Source organism: Electrophorus electricus, chromosome 8, assembly GCF_013358815.1.
Source record: "Electrophorus electricus isolate fEleEle1 chromosome 8, fEleEle1.pri, whole genome shotgun sequence".
In the NCBI taxonomy this organism is placed as follows: Eukaryota; Metazoa; Chordata; class Actinopteri; order Gymnotiformes; family Gymnotidae; genus Electrophorus; species Electrophorus electricus.
In genome coordinates, this window is record NC_049542.1 from 3,718,438 (window position 1) to 3,740,022 (window position 21,585).

At 42.2% G+C, this 21,585-nt stretch overlaps 1 long non-coding RNA gene across 1 annotated transcript; it reads left to right on the forward strand.

Moving 5' to 3' along the window:
* The first annotated feature begins 1,530 nt into the window (after positions 1-1,530).
* On the forward strand, positions 1,531-2,649 carry LOC118241884. Its single transcript, XR_004776394.1, has 2 exons — positions 1,531-1,743; positions 2,617-2,649. It is a non-coding gene; the product is annotated as an uncharacterized LOC118241884 (long non-coding RNA).
* Positions 2,650-21,585: the final 18,936 nt, after the last annotated feature.

The following is a 21,585-nucleotide window of genomic DNA, read 5'->3' on the forward strand; positions in this document are numbered from 1 at the left end:
CCAATCCCAGAAAGGTAGTCTATATCCAAGGAAAAAAGTCTAACTTCTTTAGGCATTTTATTTTTAGAGCTAGAAGTGTGTGTGTGTGTGTGTGTGTGTGTGTGTGTGTGTGTGTGTGTGTGTGTGTGTGTGTGTGTGTGTGTGTGTGTGTGTGTGTGTGTGTGTGCATGCGTGCGCGATAGACCTTAAAGCACAATGGCTGTCAAAGGTTCAGGACTACTACTAGTTCACACACCACAGGATTTAAGTCCAGCCTTCCTCTGCCCCACAGAATCCTGCTGCACCCACTCCTGTCCCTGACACACAGAGAGAGAGAGAGAGAGAGAGAGAGAGAGAGGGAGGGGGGGGTCTTTTCCTTCAACTCTAATCCGCTCTTTTAATGTGTATGTTCATAAGAAAGACCCTGCATTCATTCCCAGATTCTCCTACAGCATTCCTAGATTCTTCTACAGCATTCCCAGATTCACTGCCCCTTTCTCATTTTTCTCATTACCTGCAACCGAGAAGTAGACTCGGACTTTAAATGTCAGCGAGTCCTCAGCATGGGGCTACAAACCCAGCTGTGAATACCGGACCCTCCCGCCCTCCAACTCTGTATATCACATTAAAAACCTAAGGAGAGCTTAAATTGAACCCGGGAGATTTGTGAGCCAAGCCGAATGCAACCATGGCAACGGGCTCGGCGGAGCTACCGTGAAAAACCCGTGGAGTGGAGCCGGGCTCCACTGGAGGTGAGTCGAGTGGAGTTGCAGTGCATCTTGGGATCATGCCGTGACTGGGCAAGAACTGCGGCCCATGGGGGGCCCTTTCCACTGGGACTTAGATTTCTGCTGTTGCCACGGACAACGAGAGAGAGAGAGAGAGAGAGAGAGAGAGAGAGAGAGAGAGAGAGAGAGAGAGAGAGAGAGAGAGAGAGAGAGAGATATTAGAGCTCTCTACCCAGAGAGCAGAAACTCTGCCAGCAGTGCAACAAAGACACTGTAGAGAAAGAGCTACACTTCCTCTCTGAGTATGAAATATTTGACCTGATATGTCAAATGTACTTAACAAAGTGTGAAATGATACACTCCAACTTTAAGTGTCTGCCAAACACTGACAAACCGCCCGTCCTTTAGCTGTGCGATATATATCTGCCTTTACAACATCCAAACACAGCACACACACACACACACACACGCGCGCACGCGCACAAACACACACACACACACACACACACACACACACACACACACACTGTATTGCCCTGTTTGTAAACACCTTTATGTATTTATTATTTCCTCCTCTTCTTATTATAATTTATGTATTTTCCTTTCTTTTCACTTCTCAAGTGACTTATTAAAGTGAGAAGGGGGTTGGCGAGGGACAGAGAAAAAGAGAGGGAGGGGTTATGAGCTCGCAGGAAGCACCGCAGCACACCAGCAGGGACGTCCCGGCACTGGAGCGTGTGTTTGGCGCCCCTGCTGGCAGGAAAAACGCAGGCATCTCTGCTGCTTTGATGGAAAAAAAACAAAAAACAAAACCTCTCTCAGTGGGCTATAAAGCCGAACAGTCGACTGTTCTTAGATTTGTTCGATTCTGGTTCGATTCTGTAATTATGGGGTCGTTGTACCCCTGAATGTAATACAGCTAATAACTTAACATAATAACTTATGGAATAACTTATGGATCATAATATTTCTGAGGGGGACTCGGTCGAGGTCGACGTCTCTACTCTTCTTAACGGCCCCAGCTGCTACTAAATATGTAAGACCTTTTTGATTATCATAAAATATCTTTCCTAAGAGCTTAATCTAATAACATTCCATATCCAGGTAAAAGGTTTTCTCCCGGCATTCTTCTGAGGCTAAATGCTTGCTGGAATTGTCCCAAATCACCAAATCATTCAAAGAATGGATCCTGTAGTATTAGACCAAGTACGGGTCAGTACATAAATACTAAAATACTAAACTGCCGAGTGCAAGTTTTTTTATTCCATCGAATAAAAAAAAAACCAATGTAATTTTATGCTGGCGCTTATGTGACACCGTAGGACATCTGAACCGCCGTTTGCGTTCTTAAGGCGAGGCACTGACAAATGCGCTAACGTTTTCTCTTTATTTATTTATCTTCATTTATTTATTTACTTATCTATCGCGCTCTCGCTTGGGGGAAATTGCTGCAAAATGCGTTAACGAGTTCGCCTGTATGCCGCCTTGCTTCTCTGGCAGAGATACAAACCACACCCGCACGGCCAGCTCGGTTATTCGTGTCTGTTTTTCTAGCCTCGTTTTTTGTTTTTTTAATGTGAGGCTGATAAATGCCATGGCCGTGGCAGCGGAGATGGATCGAGGCTTCGAGTAACTTGTTTTTTTTTTTCTTTGGCCTGCACTGGCCAAGAGCGATCATCTTTCAATATCGATTTTGCCATCAGCACCTGTGCAAAACAGAGAGAGAGAGAGAGAGAGAGACCCAGAGACAAAAACATAGGAAAATATTTTTGACTAATGGAGCAAATATTTTTGACTAAACTCTCTGTAAATAAAAAAAACCCAACAAACAAAACTGGTTTCAATCTGGAACTCGCAATGGTAACAAATGCTTTCTTGAAATTTGCATTAATTTTCCTTGTTTTCTCAGGTCAACAGACAGGAAGCTGGAGCTTCTGGCAGGAAGAAGCTACCGTGGCTAAAAGCCAGAGCCTCCAGCGCTGATGGGCAAATGCGGCAATTATAGGATGGATAAGAGGTGGCTGAGCTCTATCTTATCTTATCTGGGCCTATTTAAGGGTTGCCGTGGCAGAGAGAGGATGAGACAAGCATCTGGAAAATGGCATTACTAGCAGGGAAAAGTCTGGAATTTTCCGTGCTGTCTGCTGCACTGCAAATGAGCCTTGGGGTTTTATTTGAACAAAGAAAGAAAATTTAATATTGGCATAAAATTGCATATGTGCACCAGGGCTAATGTAACTGTAATACTGTTAGACTAATATTACTGTTGTAGAATACTGTACACTATTAATGTAAAAGGATACAAGACGTTTTGCACTATAATGTCTGAATTAAGAAAATATGTTGACACAAAAGCTGCTAGATAGAAGATGAGTGTGGTGTGTAATTCTAGTTTTGTACGTGTGTGTGTGTGTGTCTGTGTGCGCATGCGTTTACTTTCTCATTGAGGAATAAATCTGCATCCTTGTGTTGTTTATTAAAAACAAACAAACAAACAAAAGAATAAGAAGTAATGCAGCATATGAATCTTTCAGCATCTTTGCAGGCCCCATGGCCCTTCAGATTGTGGTCAAAGTCTCTGAGTGCTCGTTCGAATGGCTGGAGAGCCGTTTAGCTGAAAGGGAACCCTCTAGTCCGAGATACACATCAGTCCAAACTGGTGGTCCTGGAAAATGGTAGATTCTGTTCTTGCTTTCTAAACTTATGTAGCAGGTCCATGTGAGATCTTCACTGCTTAAGGCCATAAAAACCGAAGATCTCTTTCATTGCAGTCCCAATAGTTGTCCTCAGAACCTCACTCCTCTCAGTTGTACTTTGAAGTCATGAACAGTATTGCCTTCTTTTAACATTTTGAATACAGTTAAAAAGCAGCTCAGCTGCAGTTCCATGATGCTGAGTTTAAGTTGATTTCCCTGTGCAGTTCTTTAGCCTCGCCTGCCCATGCTTCCCTTTGTTCCAACCATTTTATACAGTAAACACCAAAAATGGATGAAAGAGAAATGCTTCTGCACAGTATATAAGATGGGACCTGTAACCTGGAAAGCAAATGCAATAACCACTACTCTAGATAAATCAAGAGAGTTCAAGATCTATATCAATCAATAATTATCCACCTGTTATGTCCACCTGTATGTCTGCATTCTGTGTTACAGGTTTTGCCTCTGCCTCTATCCCAATCCACACCAGGTTTTCCGGTGAGCAGAGGACAATATAAAAGGAAGAGGAAGAGACAAAATGTTTGAATTAGGGCTCATTGGAGAAGAGTTTCCTCCTCCTGCTCCTCCTCCTCCTCCTCCTCCTGCTCCTCCTCCTGCTCCTCCTCCTCCTCCTGCTCCTGACTTGTTGCTACATTTTGAGCTTGTGTTTGCTAGACTTTATGTGTATGACTGGATTTGCCCCTTGTTTGATGGCTTGTTAGTATATGTTCTTGTGTCTTATATATATATTGTCCCGTATATAGTTACACACTGGTGGTAGGGAGTGGCTGCCCTTTTGTTTGGGTGTGGGTTTATCTTTGTTTCACACAGTGTAGTCATTGTAAGTTTCATTTGTTAGCTTAGTCAGTTGCTGTTTTGTTTCTAGTGTGGTTTTGTTGTGTTGGCCTTGGTCACTCCTGATGTGATTACACCAGTTTCTTGTCTTTAAACACCTAAAGCTTGTAACTTCACTAGATCTTTGCTGTCAACTTTGTCTGGTTATTCATCCTGTTGCTCATTTCTACTGTTGTAATACTCGACCCTGTGTTACGGCCTCCCAGCCTAGACAGGGTTGTAACATAATTGGGGCATAATTGGGTCCTTTGTTCCTTTTTTTCTTTGCCCTTTGTGTGTTTTGGTGGGTTTTCTGTGCTGGTTGGTGGTGTTCTTTTGTTGGTGGGGTGACTGTGTGGTTGTGTGTAGTTTGGGTTTTGCCATAGTGTGTTGGGAGCACTTGTGTTAGGATTGTGAGTTTTGATTAGTCTGGTTTTACTCTTTGTCCTACCCTGGAGCAGTTTGATCTGTGTAGAAAGGCAGACCTGTTACTACTAACAAATTTATTTGATGTTGTGGTGACCTGTTCAGCCACAAAATGGGAAATCAAAGAAGTCTTAGAGGCCTGCTTAGTACAAGACGGAGTTTTGCCAGAACGAGGTGGTCCTGTTGGTGTTGTGGTGAACCTGACACAGGGCATGTCAGTGGTGGAAACAAGAGGCGACTTTGTGGTCAACTCACGCATAGAGCCTCAGGTCATCCAGTTTCTTGGTGGTGACCAGATGCTGGAAATCAAGAGGCAGGAACATGAGACAGAGTTACTGAGGGTGCAGGCCTTACAGCTTGAGGTAGAAAAGGCAGATAAGGAGGCTGCGATCCGGAGGCAGAGCATGGGTCCGGAGGGTCCTATTCCTCGGATGGCTCGGCTAACGGCAGTACCCAGGTACCAAAATCACGCCTGCCAAGATCACTCACTACTCCTGTATTCACTACACAGGTGGCACATGGATTTAACATCAGCCGGCAGAAGTTTAGTACAAGCATTTCGGGATGGAGGTAGATGCATATTTTTCTGTGTTTTAATGTATTGCCACAGCATTAATTTGGCCTAAGGATCTTTGGCCACTCATGCTCCAGTGCAAGTTAGTAGGAAAAGTGCAAGAGTGCTCATTAACTTTAGAGCAGAGCTTTAACTGCGATTTTACTGTATGCTTGAGTTAGTGCCAGAAGCCTATAGGCAGAATTTTCGGTGTTTGAGAAAATCCCCCAACCAGACACATAGAGTTTGCAAGAGAGAAACCTTTTTATTTGAGAAGTGGTGTAGTGCAAGTAGTGTGAAAAACATTCGACCAGCTAAAAGAGCTGATGTTACTTGAGTTTAAAAATTGTCTCCCAGAAACAGTTGTTTACTTGAATGAACAGAAAGCAAGTACAGTACCTTCTGCTGCTACTATGGCAGATGAATGTTCTAACTCACAAAATTAACACATATAGTGTTAACGATGTGTTTGTGCAGGGTGTAGAACTAAATATTATGAGGCTCCCTGTACATAATCTGTACCTATGCTCAAGTGCTCAAGTGTCAGGGCCAGCTAAAGTGGCGGTACAATCTGAACTGCCCGTCCGTGGTGTATCATTCATTTTAGGTAATGACATGACCACTGATATGGTGTTCCCTGTGCCTGAGGTAATAGAGAATCCTGTAGAGCTAAGTGAGTCTACACAAGAGGCATTAAGCACATTTCCTACTTGTGTTTTGACCTGTGATCAGGCACGGAAACTTGGTGATGTGCTTCCCCTGAAAGGAACATTCATGTGTGATGTGCCAGTAGGTGATGATGCACCTGTGTTTGCAGCACCTAAAGAAAAGGTTGTGCCCATTGTTCCTGATCCTGAGATGCCCGATCTCATGTCACAAAAGGAGCTGGCTGTGACTCAGAGAGAAGAAAGCACCCTTTTACATTGCTTCACCCTCATAGATAAACAAGGAGAAAAAGCTACAGGATATACCAGTGAGTATTACCTTGAAAACGAAGTGTTAATGCGGAAGTGGTTTTCGACTCACCCTAGTGAAGAGTGGAACACAGTGACGCAAATAGTGGTACCAGCTAAATACCGTGCCCATATTTTGTTTTTAGCACATGATCACCCATTGTCAGGTCATCTGGGTGTGCAAAAGACCACACAGCGGATTTTGAGACATTTCTTTTGACCATCAATCCGAAAAGATGCAGTGAATTACTGTCCGTCTTGTAATACATGCCAGCTTGTTGGGAAACCAAACCAGGTTATTCCCCCTGCACCTTTGGTTCCAATTCCTGTGGTGGGTGAACCCTTTGAATGAGTTCTCATAGATTGGGTAGGTCCCCTGCCACAGACATGGGCAGGACATCGTTACTTGTTGACGTTAATGTGCACCACCACTACGTACCCAGAAGCGATTCCCCCTTCGTTCACATAAATCTAAAGCATTGATTTAAGTTCTGTACTACCTTTTGGCCTACCTAAATGTATCCAATCTGACAGAGGGACTAATTTCACCTCAAACCTATTTGCCCAAGTAAAATGTGAGTTAAATATCTAACACCACTTCTCCAGTGCATATCACCCCGACTCTCAGGGTGCATTGGAAAGGTTCCATCAGACTTTCAAAAATATGTTGAGGTCTTACTGTGCTGAGTATGATAACGATTGGGAGGAAGGTGTTCCTCTGCTCATTTTTCCTATCTGTGACAATTTGAGTCTTTGGGGTTCTGCCCTAATGCATTACTTTTTGGACGCACAGTGTGTGGTCCATTTGAAGGTTTTATATGACCAATGGTTGTCATCCAGTCCCCGAAATGGTGTCCCCCTTTGTGATTTATGTCAAATGACATAATTGATTGCACTTTGTTCGACAACTGGCCAAACGCAATCTTAATGATTCTCAGGCACCCAAAGTGGAGAGCACCCCAGCTTGTGAGTAACATCAAAGCACCACATCAATAATAAGAGTTTACATACATCCACTCCATAAACACAGTTTAAAAATTCTACTTTTGTTTCAGATATAAAGGCTCAGAATGCAAGAAATGGAAGAGAGTATGCCTCTTCAGACAAGCATGGCAGGGTATAAAAAGCACCTTGTCCTGTGCCAAACGCTCCAACAAAATTAGCCCTACTCTTTAACTTTTTCCAGCTCTTTTTACCAATTTATTTTGTATTTCTTTTTGCCTTTATTTTCCCCAACCTGTCTTTTCATTTTCTGAAATAATATATTTTGACTTTTTGATTTACTCCCTTAAATAATCCTTACTATATGCAAAGACTTTGTCTGTTTGCATTCTGTACTAGAGTGCTCTTCTGTTAGTCTTTAGCAGAGGAGGATAACATTTAATTGGAAAGACGTAGCTCCAGTTAATAAGCAGGAGGCAGTAGAGCCACTTTATCCGACTTACTAAGTACCCTCAGTTCCTCATCGGTAACAGACTAACATTTCAGGTGTAGCCTTAACTTATTCTGCTTGTAAAGATGCTCGTCTTTTAAGAGTTTTGAACAGTTAAAATAAGATTAGAACACTGGTGAATAACAAAAAAAATAAATATTCTCTTTGTCTTTATACAAATACACTATGAAGTCTAATTAGACAAAATCATCTGTGATCCCACTTTCAAAGACATGGTTAGTTGGTAACAATACATTCCAAAGATAAAGAACAAAGATTTTAATCATATGTTTCATTCGTTAAGACTAGCCACGTTCTGGTTCTAATTCGCCCAAATAAATCTAGAATGGTTTAACTCACTTTAATAACATTTTTAGATTAAAATATAAATGGACTGTTTCATGTCACTCAACATTAAAAGAGAATTTCACACTCACCTTCATTGAGTACAGTGAAAACACAAACTGAGAAACATTGTCACTGTGAAAACACTACTGACCTCCCAGCACACACTAACAATTCTACACCCTGAACACCATTACTACTGTGAACACACACTGACTCCAGAAGTCTCACAGCATTACTTCAGTCCACCAGACCCTAATGTCCACCCAGCAGAGAGGAACTGAGAACAAATGAGGTTGGCCAGAGCTCTTCTGTTCTTTAATGTTGTCATCAGCAGTTTTTTTTATTAGTCTCACAAAACCAAACACAGTGCCACGTGTGTCCTGAGAAGACTTGCTGTTACTCTGTTATAACTTCACAGCGCAAACACCCACCCTAACCCAGCTGCTGTCCCTGTGAAATGCACATGCATGGTGTGGCCACAGGGTGGAGCTGTTTCCTGCACAAACCTGTTTCCTACTCTCACTGTGTTTTCTCCGTTTAGATTGACAGGCTAAAAAGCACACACAGGTTTTCGCTGGTAGTCCATAAGCATGCTTTGCTAGGGGTTCACACATTTTTCCCAAATTTCCAATATTTTGACAAATATTGTCATTTGCAGAACATAACATCTGGTCAAAATAACAAAAATGATGCAATGTTTACAGACCTCAAAAATGCAAGGAAAACAAGTTTACATTAAATTTTAAACAACACTAATAAAAATAATAATTCCAAAATCAATATTTAGTGGAATAACCCTGATTTTCAACCACAGCTTTCATGTGTGTTGGTTTGTTCTACTATTCTCTCATTGCTCATTAAATTAGATTAAATAAGAGGTGATGACCCAGTCAGAACCTCATTAATTATATATGAACGTGTGTGTGTGTGACCAAAAACATTTTTTGCAAAGTCACCTTTTGTGAATAAAACAAAGTGGAGAGAAAATTAAATCTCACAAGCATTCTCAGTAAGAAACACTGACAGCTCTTCACTGAGACCCACTACCACTGACTACAGAATACTCTGTGCACAACTTCACTGGAAACACCCACAGTGTCGCCCCATTACAGAGGAGACAAGTTCACATCAGCTTGGTCAGAGCTCTTCTATATTTAACATTTATCAGCAACTGTTTTGACATGTGCAAAACCACAGCCAGTGCCATGCTTTAGATCCTGACAAGAAGACCCCTTATATCGGAACTGACCAAACTCATCCCACCAGTGATAACGTCTCTCTCAGTGAACCACTACTGTTAACATAAGCCATTCCCTCATCCATCAGTATTAACTCAAACATACATCATGCCTGTTCTTATACAACATTATAGAGTGAGTGTGGATTTGCCATTGAAAACACCATGTAGCCTTCACCTAACTTTAGTGCATGTTTACAGCAGCAGGCCTCAGACCTTTGTTGCTCACTGTGTGAAACCATGACAACTAAAGCCACAACAAACACCCAGACCACAAATGGCACCTCTCTCTTCTATCAGCCTTACAAGCTACCGTCTGTCCCTAATGTATTTTTAAACTTCTTTTTAAAGGTTGATGATGTAAACCCACTATGTTTTTAAAAGGTATTGGACATGAAACACAAGAGGACTCAATGCATTTTCATATGAGACTTTATTTATAATTACTTATTTAGTTACTTGAAAATTTGAAATTAAGCTTATCAAAGCAACAAAGACAATACAAGAGAAGAATATGTAAAATTAAATTTTGGAGTATATTTGGAGTGTGTCTGCTGCTCTCTCCCCCTGTAGAGTGTGTTCTCTGTCTTATTAGAGGAGATGAGATGTGTGATCACCTGTCTGCTGTTCTCTCGTCCTGTAGAGTGTGTTCTCTGTTTTATTAGAGGAGATGAGATGTGTGATCACCTGTGTCTGCTGTTCTCTCGTCCTGTAGAGTGTGTTCTCTGTCTTATTAGAGGAGATGAGATGTGTGATCACCTGTGTCTGCTGTTCTCTCCTCCCTCTGCTTGTCCAGCTCTGCTCCCCTTCTGTCTTCGTTTATAAACTTCAGAATGAAACCAGACAGAGTGAGACAAACAGATCATGGCTTGTGTGTGTATTTGTACATGTGTGTATATTTGTGTTAATGACCATGTGTGTTTACCTCTGTATCTCCACTAAATGACTCCTCTTCGCTCACTTCGAGGCTACATCTAGCAGCGCTAATGCAATCCGCGCTAACGTTAACAGCGCTAATGCTAGCATCGCCAATACTAACAGCGCTAGTGCTAATGGTACTATCGGCGCAGCCAACGGTGCATGCGCAGAGCCCACCATAGAACAGCGCCCTCTCATCATCACGGAGAGTGACGTGAGGAGAGTGTTTAAAAGGGTGAATACCAGGAAGGTGGAGGGACCAGACGGTATCTGCGGGAGGGTCCTCAAAGCCTGCGCAGAACAGCTAGCCCCGGTATTCACAGACATCTTCAATCTCTCCCTGACGCTCGGTATCGTCCCGTCCAGCTTCAAGCGATCCACCATCGTCCCCGTCCCGAAGAAACCTCGACCCTCCGACCTCAATGACTACCGCCCTGTTGCCCTTACATCAGTCGTGATGAAGTGCTTTGAAAAGCTAGTCAGAGACTTCATCACATCTTCACTGCCAGCCTCCATGGACCCACTGCAGTTTGCATACTTCCACAACTGCTCCACTGATGATGCAATTGCACATCTACTCCACACCACACTGACCCACCTGGACGAAGGGAGAGGAAATAATGTTAAAATGCTGTTTGTCGACTACAGTTCAGCATTTAACACTATCATCCCCTCCCTACTTACTACTAAGTTGGAGGATCTAGGACTGCATACATCCCTGTGTGACTGGATCTCCAACTTCCTAACAGACAGACCACAATCGGTACGAGTGGGCAACTGTGCCTCATCCACCCTCACACTCAGCACTGGCACTCCTCAGGGTTGTGTCCTAAGCCCCCTGCTCTACTCACTGTACACCTACGACTGCACAGCCACTTCCAGCTCCACCATCATTGTCAAGTTTGCTGACGACACCATTGTCATGGGCCTGATCTCAGACAACGATGAGAGGGCCTACCTGGAGGAGATTAAACACCTGGAAAATTCGTGCCAGGAAAATAATCTCCTCCTAAATGTAAGTAAGACAAAGGAGCTGATCGTGGATTGCAGCAAGAAGCAGGAGTGGCACTACCAACCTGTGAGGATCAGTGGAACCACGGTGGAGAGAGTTTCAGGTACCTTGGTGTTCACATCTCGCAGGACCTGTCCTGGTCCCGCCATACCAACTCACTGGCAAAGAAGGCTCGTTAGCGTGTTTACCACCTCAGATGCCTAAGAGACTTCAGACTGCCCTCCAAGGTACTGCCGAACTTCTACACCTGCACTATCGAGAGCATCCTCACGGGGAACATCACAGTCTGGTTTGGGAATAGCACCAAGCAGGACAGACAAGCACTCCAAAGGGTAGTGCGTTCAGCAGAGCGCATCACTCACACAGAACTTACTGACCTGCAGACCATCTACTACAAGCGGTGCCAGACCAAGGCCAGGAGGATTGTGAAGGACCCCACCCATCCCAACAATAGGCTCTTCTCTCTGTTGAGGTCAGGGAGGCACTTTCGCTCCCCGAAGACCAAGACAGAGAGACTGAAGAGGAGCTTCTTCCCACAGGCCATTCGGGCCCTGAATCAGGGAAACTGATAAACTGTAGGGACCACCACCACCATGTAGCATAACTGTATATATATAGATATTTTATTACCACCATGTATCATAAAAACTGTAAATATGCCATTTTACAAAATGGATCTGTACATTCTGTACATTGTGTACATATATATATACACAACCATATACATTGTACATTGTGTATATAATCATAATATACATATATTGTACATACATTGTTAATATATTTTTGTAGATATATAGAATATATATTTCTCTATGCACCCGTTTTCTTTTTCCTCAGTTTGGACAGAGCACTCTCAACCATTTCACTGCGAGTTATACTGTGTATGACTACGTATTTGACAAATAAATTGAACTTGAACTCTGTATCCTAACAGTAGCAGCAGAACTGGAATGGTGATGTAAGTCATGGTTGAGTGAGTGGACACTTCTGAGTATAATCAAACCAATAAGGGGGGTTTACATGTTTACATATTTGTGTGTTTTTGTATTGCTTTGAATCTGTGTAGGTAAAGACATTATTTAATTACAATAACAATACACACATCAGTGGGTATAGGATAGTAATACAAGATAGAAATACAACTCAGTTGTGTCTCTACGTGTTTGCATAAGAGAGAGAAAGAATGAGAGAGAGAGAGAGGACTGCATCCTGTTTCTGATGGTGCACGTACAATGCACTCTGTGTGTGTGTGTGTGTGTGTGTGTGTGTGTGTGTGTGTGTGTGTGTGTGTGTTTTAGCACATGTGTTTTATGATGTTAATAAGAAAACATAAGAGTATTCTTACCTTCAGCAGGGGCCCCTGTGCTGTCCTCACTGTGTCTGCCAGCAGGCCTTTGAGAGGATGTGGTTACTGGTCTTGTCTGGCCAGTGATCACTGGAGTAGATTTTGTAGTTTTAAGTGGAACCTCTGGAAGGAGAGAAGATTTCATACCTGGGATGAGAGTTACGTGATCAGAGTCCTGCATTTCTTACTACAGGATAATCTTTGGTTTGGTTTGGTTGGTTTGGTTTGATTCATGCTGTAATGCTCACTGTCTTTAAAGATTGGGTACTGTTCACATAAACTCAGCATACATTTCCTGCATGACTTTGCAACAAAACCACGCAGCAATCTCACTGTGTGAAGTATTCTATCAGGAAATGTCCCTCAATTCAGTTAGAATATGCTACACACAACATCTGATGAGTAAAAAACAGGAAATACGGGCAGTGGTAGCTCAGTGGTTAAGGGCTTGCCTTGTAATTGGAAGATTGTGGTTTCAAGCCCCAACACTGCCAAGTTACCACTGCTGGGCCCCTGAGCCATGCCCTTAACCCTCAATTGCTCTAGTTGTACTCAGTCATAATTGTAAGTTGCTTTGGATAAAAGTGTCAGGTAAATATAATATTAACATATTCTTAAATGGTTCTTAAATGGAGAGAGAGAGAGAGAGATCTAGTTAAAATCTCAGTACAGCTCAAAACTGCTTGTGGACTAATGAAAACTGTAGTTAATTTACCTGTAATATCTACACATCTAATGAGAACCATGACCTCTTACCTTTATCTGGGGTCTCTGTGCTGTGTGTTCCAGTAAGCCTTTGATATGATGCTGTGGTTGAAGGTAGTGGTCTAGTCTGGACTTAGACTGGCTACGGGGGGGAATTGAGTAACATCTCTGTTAAACTCAAAGCTACATGTGGACGAAATTAAAACTGCCAAAGTCTCTTATACCTGTAATATCAAGTAGCACTCTCCTGATGGGATTACTGTTGATGGAATACACATACACTCCTTTATCCTCCTCAGTCAGCTGTGATATGAGTAGAAAGACATTTCCTGGAGAATCACTGAGCTGCTGAACTCTGCCTGTGTAATGCTGAGTCTGGTCAGTGGGGTAGATTTCTTTGTCTCTGAAGGTCAATTTAAGAGTGTGTGCTTTGGTCTGTAGTCCAGTCCTGGAGCAGGGCAGTAGTACACACCCTCCCACATGACCCTGTAGATTTGTCTGTCCAGCTGTGGATGTGCAGTCAGTGGAACACACAGGAACCAAAGCAGATCATTAAAGACACACAGTTCAAATAAACTGTCATGTAATCATAATAATCATGTGTTTAAGAAGTACAACTCCATGGTGATCTTTAGAATGTTAATAGTGTTGACCTACAAGGAGATGGCAAAGACATTTGCAATGCATGTGTAAAAAAGCAACATACAGGTTAGTATAAAATGAGTTTTGTTAAGTCAGTAGAAATAGAGATCTGATGCCTTTTACCTCTAACAGTGAGTTGCATGTCTGTGTATTCACTCCTATTAATAAAACACCTGAAGTATCCCTCATCCTCTTCAGTCAGGTGTGATATGAGTAGAGAGGTTTCCTGGAGAGTGAGCAGTACCCATCTGAACTCTGAACTCTGAGTCCTGAAAACACCTGAGGTCTGTTTTTTTCATTGTGTAGTTTCACAGAGCCCACAGGGCCCCTGGTGCCTCTGTGAACTAGACATGCATGTTGTGGTTTCAGTGTGGGGGTGTCTGTGGGAGAAAAAAGAGGCGGCTTGAGAAACCACCAGAAGGCTGAAAAAGCCTCCTTGTTGACAACTTGCCGTTAAAGCAGCCATGTAACACAGCCAGTCTACTGGTGGACAAAAACTGAATACATTACTTATAGTGTAGCCATGACACTTTATAAACACAAAATACATAAATACAGCAAACATCATGCAGCATAAATACACAAAATCAGCAGTAGAGTGGGTTGTTTTTTGGTAATGAATGGTGTTTCAAACTATGGATGTTTATGTCCCCTCCACCACAAATCCTTTTTTCTTGTAATAAAGTGTAAATATTTGTATTATTTTATTTATTATGTATTTGAAAGATATTTGACAAGCCAGTTAAACAGAGCCTGGGTGATCAGTTATAATTAGACTCTGCCTTTGCTATGAGCTGTTACACTTAATACTAAAAACTGCTGGTTAAAACCACAAGGACCAAAACCACGATTAACAGCTCGCTCAGACCACATGTGTTTCTTTTTAAACAGTTCAGCTAGCAAAGAGGTTCTAAATCCAGTCATTGTGGCCCCCAGAAACATCATTATTTCTCATAATGGTGAGAACCGTCACCTTTCTGCTCGCCTTCTCAACACTCCTTTTTCTTTGGTAACGCTGTACGGTGCTTTTTACTGTTTCCTTTACGTATAAGTAGAATGATGATAGCCGTGTGACCTGGCTTGATGTGGTCCAGGAGAGAATAAAAGTCTTTCAGATTGCCCACACCAGTGTGTGTGTCACTCCATGTTAACTCCACACATCGCAGTTACCCCATAGCACCTGTTCCTCACTCCAGGAAAGAAGCGTTACACTATTTTCATTAATAAGCCTCTGAAGTACTTTGGGTCTCGTAGTGAAATGAACTGACCAAACAGCAGTGAGGGAGGTTATGTTGGGTCTCACCCCCTGAGCTTCTACATCGTGTCTCTATGACAAAGGACGGAGCCACTTAACTAAGAATGAGACCGTCCTCACTGACAATGTGAGAATATCTGATAGATCACTGAATGATAAGGAAGAAAGAGGAGATATCACATGCCATCTTACAAAACCTATCGCATCTCTATATTTGGTGTGGTGTGTGTGTGTGTGTTGTGGTTAGTTTGTCAGAGTTTCATCTGAATACACTTCCTCTCCACTATAAGTGTTCTTGTGAAGTCATTCAGTAGAGTGTATTGAAGCGTGTGTACGGTGTGTATCAGCAGTCCTGCTGTAGCTGTGTGTAGTGTGTGTGTAACTCAGTAAGAATGCAGGTGTGTGTTTATCTGCTCCTTGTGCTCCACGCTGCTGATGGTGAGTGTTACCTTCTCTCTACAGGTGTTGTCATCCTCATACATTCATTTGCACAAAGGTATTTATATCTGGGAGTAGCAGAGAGCAGCAGCTCACCACTTACCCCAGATTCTGTCTATCTACCAAGATATCTACCAACAAAAGCTGTTAAATGCTAACGTTGCTAACAAACATTGGAGGTCAACAGCAACTCAAATATAGCCTTCGTAAATACATCAAACTTCTCTCAAGCCGGTCAAACCGTATCCAAGTGTTAATAAATGCCTCCCAGACTAGTCGGTGTGTCGTATAACTCACTGTGAACTAGACAAGTGAAGAAACACGTCACCGGGAAGCGACCTGGATGAGGTTTGAGGACATGTAGCTCGATATCTGACTTATTTACAAAGCCTATTAGCTATCGTTGCTGTTGGCTTCCAGTGTTTGTTAGCAATGTTAGCAGCTTTTTGTTCTAAAGGAGCGAAATATGGACTCCAAACATGTCTTGTCCACCCGGGTTAAGGGAATATAAAGTAAATTTGATTCTTCGTCGACCTGACCCGTTAAGTGGCACTGAAATCTGCGCTGTGGTTCAGTCCGGTAGAGAGGAACCGGTGCTAATTACTTACTTCAGACCAGCATAAGGTAGGAATTGTAGGGACATTACTAAGACTGATGAAATTAAGAAACAGTGTACAGAATATTGTGACTCTTACAGGAATCATTTTGCTCTTTTTTACATCTACATCTCTAAGTAGAAATCCTAAGTAAAACTATCATCTCTTGGAAACTGAAATAAATATGAAAACAAAAAAAATAGCAAAGCATTAGTCATTAGATTAGAACATACTATTCCATCACTGATCCATCCTGATCAAACTGCTTTCATCAAAGGAGACACTCAGCCATTAACAGGGTAGACTACTTAACCTAATACTGTGACGGTGGCAGTTCAGAGGAAGTGAGAGGCAAGGTTGTGTTAGTGTTAGTGTGTGCGTGTTAGTGTTTGTGTTTTTACACAGCATGCATTTTAATTGCTTTTTAAGATATTAAGAGAGCATGTTGATATGCAGTAAATGCATGTTACTGTCAGTCAGAGTCTTTGCACTGTCAGTAGTGGAAGCGTCAGCTGGAGCCTTTGCACTTGTTGTGCCATCAAATCTTGATGTAAATTCTGTTGTTGAGATTCCTGGAGAGGAACATGTGTTAGCATAAGATGGTGTACTGCTTTAGTACTACTTGTGTTTGCAAGTTTGGCTACAGTACTGACCCATTATAAATGTGTATAGGAACATTCAGGGTGGTTTACATTCGTGACACTAGTAGTACACGACCACTTTAACCACAAATACACTCCTATAAAAATGGATGAAATGTATATTTACCCTGGACTTGTTTTAGCTGTGCTTTTGCAAACAAACACCTAGCAAGCCACATCAGTGAGAAAACACTACTCCAGTGATCTGTAGCATTCATCCTATCTCCAGTATAATAGCCTTTGATAGTCTAAGAGTGCTCTATAGGTGTAACAGGTGCTACAGGTATAATGTAACTCTAGTTTGCTAAAGTTCAGTTTATTTGTGAGTGATCAATGCACAAAGAATACGGAGTGAGTCTGATGTATAGTTCTTCATATTCCTTATGTATACAACTGTAATCTCCTTCATCTTCCTCAGTCAGATGTGATATGAGTAGAGAGAGATTTCCTGGAGAGTGAACAGTATCCAGCTGAACTCTGTTTCTGTACTCTTCACTCTCACTGGAGATCACTTCCCATGTTTTACTGTTTGGGCTGTATTTCTTCCAGGTGAAATGTGCAGGTTTGGCGTGTAGGTCTGTGCAGCTGCAGGGTAGCTGTACTGAGTCTCCTGTGTGTGCAGTGATGTGTTTTGTCTCCCTGTTGTATTCTAATACTCAACCTGTAGAAACACACCCTAATGTCAGACTCCACCACATTTGCTTGTTAGATTAATAAATATTTACTTTAATATTATATGATTTTTAGCATTGTTCTCATGACATTGACTATCCTTATAACAATGATAGTTATAAGGTGTAACTGAGCAAACTGGTTGCTCCATTTAGGTAACAATTTGAGCTTTGTTTGTTTGTTATTAAGTACCAATGTAACAATTTTTTAATATTTGATCAAAATCTACATTTCACATTTATTAACATGTTTCTTAAGAGTGGTCTTCATAAGTCCTTCATAACCCATCTTGATCCCGAGCCTGTTCCCGGCGTGAGAGACACCGCCCATCTTGATCCCGAGCCTGTTCCCGGCGTGAGAGACACCGCCCATCTTGATCCCGAGCCTGTTCCCGGCGTGAGAGACACCGCCCATCTTGATCCCGAGCCTGTTCCCGGCGTGAGAGACACCGCCCATCTTGATCCCGAGCCTGTTCCCGGCGCGAGAGATGACTCCGTCAGTTCAGTTCCCTTTTCAGTCCCTGGTGCGAGAGATGCCGCCCATCTCGTTCCTGGCCTAGTGGTGTCCGCCTGGCCTGTTCTCGCCGCCGAAGAAGTCTCTCAACCTGTTCCTGTGTTAAATCAGTGCCTGTAGGTGCACCCCCAGACCTCGCTGCAGTGCCACTTTTGCCCCTGTAGCTGCAATAGGTGTGCCTCTATTTGGGACTCCCTCAGTCATACCTCGTAGTGAGCCAGTGACCCTTGAGGTCCCTCTGTCGACCTCCTGGACCCATACTAACTCCTTGTTTATGCTGGGTGTCGCTCCTCGGCTCCCTAAGGCTGCTGTGCCAGCACCCATTAATGTCTGGGTGCTTCAGTGTCTCCAGTTCCTGTGTTGCCTAATCCTGTTCCTGGTTTCGTCTATGTTCCTGTTCATGTATCCATGCCTGTTTGTGTATCGGTACTTAAACCTGTTGCCCTACCTCGTGGACTCAGCATACCCCTGCCTGTCCCTGTCTCTGTAACCATGCCTGTTATAAATTTTGCTCCTGTTCCTATGTCTGTAGTGGTTAATATAATCTCATCTGTCATTACTTCTGCCCCTGCCCCCGTTCCCGTAACCATGCCAAAGTCCGGCGTTGCTCACCTTTCCTCGTCTCTGTACCCGTCCCCTGTCCCGGCCATGTTTCAGATCCCACTGCTTTTCCCATTGTGTTTCAGTCCCTCAGTCGGTCCCTGCCCCCGTGCCTATCCGTGACATAACCCCTGGTCTCGTACCTGCTCCTGGACCCATCTTGGCTTCTTTACTTGCTCCTGGTACCCTGGATTCTGTGTCAGCTTTTGAGTCTCCTGTTCCTTTGTCTTGTCTGGTTCCTGTCCCTGCTCCTTATCTGGCCTGTTCTGTTCCTGTTAGTGTCCCTTGTCCTGCTGTTCCAACTCCTGTTTTTTTTTGGGGGGGGGTACTGTCACATCCACAAACCTGAGCATACCCCGTTGTGAAGGCAACCAAATCACTTCTGGGTTTTCATTCGTCTCCATGGTTCCCTGTCTCCTCCCCTTTCATGCCAGCTGTTCCTGGTTTATCCCTGATTGTAGTGTTATAAAAACCCCATCCCTACGTATTTTGTTTGTCGGTCATTGTCTTTGTCTTAGAGTGGCTTTCATGGTTTCTGGTCAGTTCTCGTTTGGTCGCTATCATTGCATTTCTAGTTCGATCTCATTTGTTCTCCGTGTTTAGTCCGATCTGCTGCATGTTGCTTTCCTTGTTTAGTTCTGTATCTTCGTCGTCAGTATTGTTTGTTCATCTTATGTAGCCCGGTTCTGTGTTGTTCCCGTTTGTCTGTCTTTATGCTCACTGTTATGTTTCATTATTGTTGTTCTCCGTTAGTCTTCCCTTAATGTTTTATTCCCTTGTTGCTCATTTCTCGCCCTCACCCTGTTCTCATATTATTCTTCTGTTAGCCTGTTTGTTTTTCATTCTATTCTGTGTTGTTAGTCTGTGTCGATTATTAAACGTATTATTTATTTCTTCTATTCAATCAGTTTGGTTCATTATGGCGTCGTCACTTCGCACGAGTGTTCGCTCTCCACTCCTCCCACGTTACAATTAGTTGTTGCTTACCAAGTGAGGGGTGACATCTTAGAACAGGCCAGACGCTTGCGGACAGCCGAGTTTTATTTGTAGCGGAATAAGCAACAATTGTAAAGTGAAAGAGGCGAGGGTAATGGCCAGATATACACACGCCAGGGAATTGCTCAGTACATGCTGATAGACCAGCGATAATACTTAGCAGGGACTGAATGCAACCAGAGAGAATAAATAGCGTAGCAAAGATGAGACACAGGTGATACTAGTAAACTGGTGATGAGGATCTGGTGAGGTTGTGCTGGGGAAGACGGGAGTTGCAATCACGGATTGAGGGCAGTTGCGGGACATGAGGATACTAGGAAAACTGAGCAGATGTGAACACCTCAAACCATGTAATACTTTCCTGTTCTTGACTCTGGCTGGAGAGGCTGAAATGAAAACTCCCATATGACTGTTATAAATGAACACTTTGACAATGATTGTCCTGACACTGTATTGAAAGTGTTCTGGCCTGGTCTATAAATAAGGTGTTTTATTTTATTACTAATAAAATGTTGATTGATCTCTAATGCCACACCATTCTACCAGTCAAAGAAAGATCAGACAATATATGTATAACTCCATGATAGAGCGTCAGTGTGGAAGCACTAGAATTCTTTATATCAAGGCAAGTGCCACATACAACACATGCTAGTGATCACATTCTTGCAGTGCTCGTCTTTGTTCAGTTTTCCACCTCATCTCATTGAGTATGTCTGTGTTTAGTGAGGGGTTTGGTGTTGTGTCTATACAGGCAAAGGTCTGAGTAGGAACCATTCTAACAGAAATGGAAATTTATAGAGATGATCCAGTTAGATTCCCATTCTAATTAGATTCCTGTTCCCATCTTTTTGAAGACTTAAGCGTCTGTCACATCTAACTGCCACATCACTCCTTTTTCACCTGAGTGGAGCAAAATCAGGTGTTTATGGGCGGTCTTGATATTGTTTAATTTTGGAGGTAATGTAGTACTACAGAAAACAGCTAACACTATCTGACTTGTTAATCTGGTTTTTGTGACTTTGTGTTAACGGATGAGAAAAAAATAACTAGTAAAAAGATTGCAGCTGTTTTTTTCTCTCAGAAAGAAGCAAGTACAGCACCATCCTCTGGTTTTATATTAGCTCTCACTTCCAAACTGCATTAATTAGAAGGTTTCAGCTAGATGAACTCAGCACGAACATTGATCTTTAATATATATATATATATATATATATATATATATATATATATATATATATATATAGGCTTCCATTATAGATCATTGGGCGTGAAGCGAAATTACTCGCTACCAGAAGCGAATTCATTACCTTCATAGATATTCCATACATTTCTTTATGAATTTAAAGGCTCAATCAAACCAGCTACAAGATTAAGAAAAAAGAAAATTGGAAAGAAAGCAAAATTACAAGACTTTGTATATAAATGCTTCATTAGAATTATAAATTCTATAATGCCCTCATACAGGTAGCTGGCTATACACTGAAATACACTGAGCTACAAAGTAAGTTGTCATGACTATGTCATTTAACCAAGAAAGTCAGAACATGTTCCTACTTGTAGGCCAAACTCTCATCTATAAATTTTTTGTTCTTGTGTAAACCAAATCCTGTGGTCATCTCTGGTCTCTTGCAGAGATGTTGTTATTAAAGCTACATAACACACCTAACAGCTCCGAATGTGCCCGCACACACAAACTGCATAATACACGCAGGTAAAAGATACAGATCGCAAAATTAATGAAATATTGAATTATTTGGATGAAATTCATTAGACAAATATTCACAAGTTTATGTTAATGTGTTACATTTACAGGAAACTGGTGTCAGCAGTTCATAAAAAATAGCTGGTTCTTCACTCTAGTTAGGTAGTAGTTTTACATTATATAATACTACATAAAGAGCCGAGTTTCATATAAGTTCAAGGCAACAAAGGGTTAATTAACATACTACAAGCCAGTTAGATACACATTACACTAGGACAGATATTGTAATGAAACTATACACATGATATAAATAACAAAAATATGGCACAGGAAATACTATCTAAATGTTTCTAGAGAGAGA